The 8,840-nt window shown below is 34.1% G+C and overlaps 1 pseudogene; it reads right to left on the bottom strand.

The window, feature by feature from the left end:
* Positions 1-7,462: 7,462 nt before the first annotated feature.
* LOC143440280 (ubiquitin-like protein 7) lies at positions 7,463-8,617 on the bottom strand (annotated as a pseudogene).
* Positions 8,618-8,840: the final 223 nt, after the last annotated feature.

The raw sequence follows: 8,840 nt of genomic DNA, 5'->3' as shown, positions 1-8,840 counted from the left end.
TCACCATCATCAACCCCACTACCAACATCATCATTATCAACATCATGGAGAATATGGACTCTTAACAATTGAGAATAAAGAATTTAATTATATAAGCCTATGACTGATATTCTCATTCAAGCCAACACAATCATGAAAGAATAGTGTGTGCTATTAAATAGGATTATTGTACAAACTTTCTAATGAATTCAAATTCATTAGTAAAAAGTCATACACCTCTATATTAAGGAGACTGTAGCAAGTTTAGAAAATTTAGTAATTATAATAAAAATAAACTTCTACAGTCACAGAATAAAACTTTTCACTGACTGCTACTCTGTGAGATACCAATTACTCATTTATACATAAAGTTCTCATGATTCAATCTCATTTACCCAAATGTTTTTAATCTGAGTTAAAATATAAATGGAATTAGATAAAAATTATAATTAGAAGATGGAGTTGTTTTTAGAAAGAAATTAAATATAAGGATTCTGTTATTTTAGAAAAGCATATTACATTACACTTTAGTAGAAGGTTTTGACAAGTATGAAAGTCATGATTCTTAAATTCTCAGCCTCCACTTTTTGGTTAAATGACTTTTTAGCCTTAAGTATACACAGAACTCATCAGTAGTTAACGGATGGTCCAATATCAATGAACCCAAAAGACTGATTCAAAACAGTTGTCATGTAATAAATATATGGTAATTAGGGCATTCAATTACACAGACATAACTATGAGAGATTTGTATTCTAGTAAGAAAGATATACTTAGAATCAGATATGGTTGATCCAGCTATGCCACTCATAGGCAAATTCACAAAGGATGTTCTATTTTTCCACAAGAATATTTGATTTAGTATGTTCGTTGTGATAAAATAAAGGATCTAGATCAAATAAAGCAAGAATTTGAAACATTTACAAATATACTGAAAAAGAACACAGAGAATGTATGAGAAATTATGAAAACCACAAATCTGTTAATTATAAACCTAGATAAGGAAACCCAAGTCAATGTCATGCACAAAATATTTTAAAGATCATAGAAGAAAACTTTTTTCTAAACTAACAAACCCAAAGACATACAAATCCAAGAAGAACTAAGAACATAATATTGATAAGGCCAGGAAAAAATAGGATTGTAGTTCACATATTGAAAAGGTATAAGTTAACATATATAAGGGAAAACTCACAATCATTCTGTGGTAACTCACTCTGATTTATTCTTTTTCTTTTTATCTCCATCCACACACTGTCAACTTTTATTTCTCAAGAGTTGAATAATATTCCATTGTATATATTCTTTATTTGGTTATCATTGGAAAATCAGAGTATAATTTTACCCTCTTGATATGAACACTCAGGTATATATTTCTCTTTGTTTTCTCAGGATGGCTTCAAACTAGATCTTAGAATCATTGGATAAAATATATTATATTAATATATTATCTATCAGTTCTGTTTTTCATCAGATGATTGGTGTTTTGTTTTACACATTATATATGTTAATGAATTCATATATTTGAGTGTGCTCTTCCTTATTAGCACTGAACTCTGAATGATCACAGAATTTAGGTAAATAGTGTGAGATCAGGGAGTAAGGGTCTCCCAATGAAGGGAAATATGGAAAGTTAAAAAGGAAACTGGAATTGGAGGATTAAATGGGGTGTGATATTTTTATGAAGATAGATATCTAGCCATAGAGACCCCTCAAAAATCCAAATACAATCCTTCTGTTGCAAAACTTTCATAAATATATATACATATGAAACAAATGTAAATACAGTCACCATAATGAGGGAGACAGTTACTGAACTAGATAAATTATGCTAGTAAATGAAACATTTAGTGCTTGCAATTAATCTTAGTCACTGGCCAAAGGGGTCCCATTGAAACTACCAAACATTACAGGCTACTGACAAGTCTATTATTAACCCTCATCAACCTGATGGTAAGTTTCTATTTCTAAATATATGACTTACCAATTGAATTGAACATAGAGACATTGAGCTAATAATTATCAAAAAGCTTTAGATGAACAAAACAGACTTTATTATTCTAGGAGGCACTCTGAATATCTATCACCTAGCTCCAGACCCCATGACAAACAACTTGCCTACAAATTTTTTCCTGCAGCAGTGCCACAAATATTATGAAAATAATCAAAGTTTGATATGAGATTTAGAACACATTTCATGAGTTATAAACTGTACACTGTACCAAAAAATTAAATGAGCAAGAACTTGAGACTGGTACATATAGGTCTTGGCATAAAACTAATAGTATTATTTAAAAGGGTGTGACAATAAAATGACATAACTTAACTCTCACTCTCAGAAGAGAAGCATATTCTTGCAGAGGATGGGAATTCAAAACATAGACTCAAAACTGTACAATGTATAGAGAGTAAGCACTTTGAAAGCAATAAGTCCTAAAAGTAATTTCTTCGTGCAATTCCTCAAGTCAATGTTCATGAATCTATTCAGAAGAGAAAGTGCAAAGATAGGTAGAAACAAAGATGATTAATGACTCCAAGGAAACTATCCTTGAGACACAAAAGTTCTGACTGACATATGAACTTCCATAGACTGTGACAGCAGAAGATCTGGACATGGTCAAGACAAATGTGGGTCCCAAAACTGAGTAGAAACAATGGACATAGGATATCAGTCCTAAATAAGAATCTATTTGCAATCAATACCAGCTGAAAAGGGAAAATTAGTTTTCTATAATAGTGTGTCATTGGGTATATCAGCCATACTCTATGGATGTACCCATTTCTAGGAGTAGCTTCCCAACAAAAAATTATTCTGTTTTTTGTTCTTATGTTTTGCACTTTAATGGGTTTTTTATTTTATCTTTTTAAAAGAATTTTATCTTATTGATTTTTTAATATTTTCTTTGAATTTTGTTTTATTATACTTTGTTGTCATTGTGGCTGTTTTTCTGTTTGGTGAAGGAGAAAGAATATAAATTCGTGTAGGTAAAGAGGTGAGCAGAATGTGGGACAAGTTGGGAGAGAAGAAATACATGATCAAATGTCAGGAACCATCATAGGTGAAGCTAAAACTTAGCAAGTGATCTTCCTAAGATGGGTCCATCTTGGATTAAAATCTATGACCGATATGCTCTGTTAGCAAGCCCCAGGAAAAATACATTTTAGGAAAAACTCCTACTTATATGCTGTTCCTCTTATTACTAAACATGTAAAACAATCACAAGGTATTAACTCACACTTTTTAGCACTTTTTAGCAGATTTCTGCAGAACAATGAACACACTCCTCTCATATTATGTACTTGGCTGTGCTGTCTCCTTCAATCCTTCCTCCCCTGCTTCTACAGAATTGCCTGAGCTCCACCTAAGGTATGGCTGTGGTTCTGTGTGTCTATTTCCATCAGCTGCTGATGAAAGACTCTCTGCTAACAATTTGGCTAGGTATCATTCTATGAGTATAGCAAAACGCCATTAAGCATCATTTCATTGGGTTTTCCTTCTTTTTTCTCTTTTGTTGTTTTGTTGTTGTTGTTGCTATTGTTTGGTTGGGTTTTTTTGTTTTTGGTATTTGTTTGTTTGTTTGCTTGTTTGTTTTAGTTGAGTTCTAGGTCTCTGGGTATTCCAGCTTCTGGGTTCTGAACCTTCAGGAAGGATTAGGGGTGAGTTCCCTCTTGTGGTATGAATCTCAGGTTGGATCAGTCATTCCTTGGCCACTCCCACAATTTCTGATACAAATTTATCCCAACACATCTTGAAGGTAAGACAAATTATAGGCTGAAAGTTATGTGTGGCTGTGTTCCTGTAACAATCCCTTCACTGGAAGTCTTGCCAGGTTACAGGAGATGGCCACTTAAGGCTCTGTATCCCTCATTCCAAGGAATCTTGAGTAATGTCATCCTCATACATAGTGCAAAAGTTTTCTAGTTTGTCCCTGAAACACTCCCCTATATCAGTTGTCTCTCCCAGTACTCTCTCTGTCCATCCTATACCAACCTGATCCTTCTCATCTCTCCCTCTACCTGTGATGTCTATTGTATTTTGCCTTCCCAAAGAGATCCATGTATTCCCCCTTGATCCTGCCTTATTACTTAGCTTCTCTAGGTCTAGGATTAGCTTCTCTGAGATTGTAGCATGGTTATTATTTACTTTATAAGTAATATCCATTTATAAGTGAGTACATATATTTTTTGTCTTTCTGGATCAAGGTTTCATTTTATGTATTTGCTGGTCATTTATAAACATTTATAAACCATCCTTTAAGAAAAATATTTAACAGTATTTTTATCCCATAATAAAAGATTATTTAGTTATTTGGGTATTTAACTTTTTTGCTTTAGGTGCTAACCCTAACCTTAACCCTAACCTAAGTTTTGTGCTTTACTGTTGTAATTTAGGTGCTTAAATTTGTGCTTTATTTCTAAGTACAAAAATCCCATTGAAATTATTAAAGCTTATAAACATTGCCAATTTTGAAGTCAATTGTCATATCTCCCATATTTTCCCAATTTACTGTGTATAAGGATATCTGTTAAGTCATGATAAAATATAACTTTAACTCATATTTAAATATTTTCTTACAAAAGCCAAATTATATAAGAACTTTTGAATGACTTTTAGGTGAAAATTCTCATAAATAATACTGGGCCTTATATACATTAATTTGCTTTATTTGTCTTAGCTTAATGGAGTTAATTTTATGTTTTTTTATTATTTTTGCCATTTTATCATTAAAGTTTTAACACACTCTATCATTTATATATGTATAAATGGGGAAAACCAAGCAGCAATAAAATCCTGAACATCGAAAAGCAGTATTTAGGGATGTTATCACTATTGAAATTAAGATACTTTCTTTCAAACATATAATGCCAAACATGTACAATTTATTCATAAAATATATGCTTCATCTTAATATTTCTACAGCTTAATAGTTGTCCAAATATTGTGTACAGTGTCAAAAATAAAAGAAAAATCGGCATTTGCAAATGAGCTCATGTAAACTTTTAAACAAACAAATACCTGCATGAAAGATATGACTCCACTAAAGAACCTGAAATTTTCCCTCAAAGAATATAAATTTTTCTTTCATTCCCAGGATATTTGACCCATAAAGTAAAAATTGAAATTGAACCTGCTGTCATATGCTGAACAAAATTGTACTACAAAAAGTGTTGGGAAAAAAAAGTCAAATTATGCAAGAGAATCGCATTCCTTTATGTTGTTCTTCCTGGAGTATCTTTGGATTAAAGTTACAATGTTATTTCTTCCATTATTAGGAGTTTATTAGCTTCATATTGACCTTCCATAGCTATTATTTGGCCTGACTTTTCTCTCCTATTCTCTGTCTCTCCTTTTCTTTTCATGCTACTCTTGCCTTTAGCTTAAATGTTAGTATTTCTATAATAGATCTTTTTTATGAAATGTGGTGCCTTGGTCTAAATAGCCTAGCTCCATTTCCCTGAAGTATCCTCACAGTAATGTTTCTCTCAGGACCAATTATTTCCTTCCTTTCTTTATCAAATCTAGCCCATAAGATCATGATGAAATTATCTGTGGTGTTCAAATAAAATGCAATTGAATGTGGAAAACAGAATTCAAATGGAAGAATAATGAATTAATGCGACCTTAAGGCCTAGAAAGAATACAGATGGTGCATACTTCAAATAGATTAGTTTCTTTTTAGCTTACCATTTTAATCATTGAAATTAGCATGTATAAAATAATCATTTTGCATTTCAGATGGTTTGTGATTCCTTATCTCATCAATGCTGTGTGCTAGAGATGTTATTCATACTCATGACTTTTTAGTGGTATTTCACCTCAATAATCTTAATAATATCAGTTTACATTCATTATGCCTGTCAATCACTGGCACTGCCAAAACAGTAATATTGGCATCACAGTGAACTTTTCTTTCAATTACACATGAAACATCATGACTTTAACTGAACTTCTGGTGAAAAATAATTCATTTTTGAATTATTGTATTTTAGCATTGATAGTATTAAATAGTACTCACAGAATTATTTAAGAGGCTAACAAATTAACTTTAGTAACTTTTGTTACATAGTAATATTTTGGATAATTAAAGATGCTGAATGGTTCTCAAACATGCTATATAAAATGTATGTATTTTACAGTTAATTGACTTATTTTTATGATATTTCAGAGTTGAGAAAGAGAAAGTAACAATAAGTTAGATTATTATTAGAAGAAAAACAACAGAACTTTTTTCAGTGTATTCATGAAAAAGTATGTAGAAATTAAAGCATGAACACAGAGGAGAAAAATACTACTGCATTGAATTTATTCTGTAGTTTCTCTGAAGAAAACAACTTTGCATCAATGCCTCATCAAGAGAAAAAAAATAAACTATAAAGAATAAACTTCATGTTTTGTCTAGGATTATGACTTTGGAAAACTTCATTTTTAAAATTTGTGGCCAAGACTAAATAAAATATAGATTTTAGAAAGGATATTTTGAATGATGTGCTATAATGATTAATAAGAGAGCCCTTGCTTCCTGAAGTCTAAAGGGGCCTGGCACCTGAGAATGTTATATAAATAAACATACTTCTTGTCTTAGTTTTAGTTGATTCGTGAGGTTTTTTCTTTTATTTTTTTGTTAAAATATAATTTCATCACTTTCCACTTTCTTTCATTCCTTCAGTTCTTCCTATGTTTCTTGTCTTTAAACCTTCCTATAACCACCTGCTCACAAATCAGTGGTCTGTTTTGGTTTGTATAATGTACCTATGATGTACCTAAATTTTAGTTTTGTGATTAACAATGTATTGAGTTTCTACACAGTAATTAGGAACAGCGCATACATGTTTCTGGATTGGAAAGGCTGTGGTTCATCTTCATAGAATGAGGACTTCTCTATAGGTTAGGTTTACTTCAAGAATGAGCCCTGACTTAAAATAGCTCTTAAATAAAGGATTTTACTGATTTGTAATCACATAAATGTTTGTCTAACCGTTTTTTTCCTTGTGTGAGTTACAAGCTGTCAGTGCAGATGTTTAATTTCCTTTTTGGTTACTATTGCTGGCTATTAAATAAAGTGGTAAATAATATGCTAAATTCTGTAAACTCATACAATAAAATTCTTCATTAAAACTGGAATTTACCACATATATAAATAATATTAATATCTGTGTTAGATATACTCTAATGCTGTTGGAAAGTACAATTTGTATAAAATTAATTAAATTTGGGATCATGTTAACAAATGACAAAAATTGTGAAATTATATATAAAAGCATTCAGTTTTTGAATGTTAATTTGATATATTTATAAAATGATGAATTTTATTCTCTCATTACTAATACATTTTCACTTAAAATGGTGTGATTATTTATTTATTTTTAAGGGGAGCATCAGATATATTGGGGTGGGGTTGGGTGGGGAATCTAGAAGCAATTTCACAAGTGTCTCCTACAGGAACAGCCTCTGCAATTTGCTAGGTGTTCTGATACAAGAAGTTCATGGGCCTCCTCCAGCAAAGATGAGTTCCAGGGCTGCTTGGATGTCACCTCCAGTGGCCTAAAAGGCCCGGAGTCTCAGCTCGTCATTCTGAATGCCCATGTCACACAGTTGCTATAGTTGAGGCTGCCACTGTTTCTGAAGGCTGTGCTGCCCAGAGGCCTGTAGGGCATGCTGGAGGGCTTGGCTAAAAAGATCCTTGGAGACGGGTGTACCTTACTGGACACCAGAGGACATTGGCGAGGTGCCTGAAGAATGGCCCTAGGTGCCAGGAATTGGTGTATGAGAACTGATCTCTGGAGTATTGGCCAGGGTTAGGGCAATGGCCAGCTCGCTCTGGGTGATGGGGTGAGGCCCTGCAACTCCACTGTATCCCAGGGAGGCAGGACAGGAGCTGGGTGTCCTGCTAGAGGGCATGGACCAAGTGTTGGGTGAAAGTCGTCCTCATCATCTGAAAGCCCATCAAACAGGAAACCACCTGGCATATCTCTTAAGAGCTGGAGGGCATGCTTCGGGAGGAGGAGTCAGCTCCTGGCATTGGGGTGCTGCCTGCTACAGAGTGCAGAACCAGGATGATGGCATTGACTAGGGCTGGGCGAGCAGGCACCAGTGTATCTAGCATGTTTGCATCAGCAAAGACAGAGAAGAAGTCCTTACCCTGGAGAACCCCTAGAGCAATGGGGTCACTGCTGAGGCCTGGGGTGGCCACAATGATCAGATCCAGAGACTTTTTATTGCTGAGCATCTTAAAGACCACCTCTCTGTAGGAGGAGCTGCTGTTCAGGGCAGTATGCAGGACCCGCAACTCTCTCAGGGCAGCCACTTTGTCCACAGGTTCAGGTTTTTGATCAGGCTCAGGCCAAGATTTTCAGAGAACATCTGAAAATGTTCAGAGACTGTGGACCCAGGCTGAATACCATAGAAGTCAAGAGTCTGGTCATCTTTTAGCTTCCGGCCACAGTAGATCAAATCTATCAGCTCCGGGTCTGGAACAGACTCCTTGAGCTTGCCAGCAATAAGCAGCTTTAAAAATAAAATGCTATAGATCCCTAGGGAATATTCCCTCAGTTCTGTCTCTGACAACTGAAGAATAGATTTGGGAGCAAGTGGCTGGTCGGCCAGCTTCACTGCCTGATGCCAGTCTGAAAGAGACATCCTCTCTCTTTCGTGCTCTCTTTCTCCCCATCGTGTGGAAGGAACTGGTGTAAACACTCACTCTCGTGATAGTTTATTTAAACTTGCCATATTGTAAGCCAAGCTTATAAGCTGTCAACATGAAAATGAAGAAAGCAAAAACAAGTTCTTGACTTTTGGTAATAGCAGAGATATTACATGTCATATTTTAGGAAATTTTAAAAATATGTTTAAAAACAGCATA

The sequence above is a fragment of the Arvicanthis niloticus genome, chromosome 29 (assembly GCF_011762505.2).
Source record: "Arvicanthis niloticus isolate mArvNil1 chromosome 29, mArvNil1.pat.X, whole genome shotgun sequence".
Lineage (NCBI taxonomy): Eukaryota > Metazoa > Chordata > Mammalia > Rodentia > Muridae > Arvicanthis > Arvicanthis niloticus.
The sequence above is the reverse complement of the archived record's forward strand: the minus strand, read 5'-3'. Positions and strand labels throughout refer to the sequence as shown.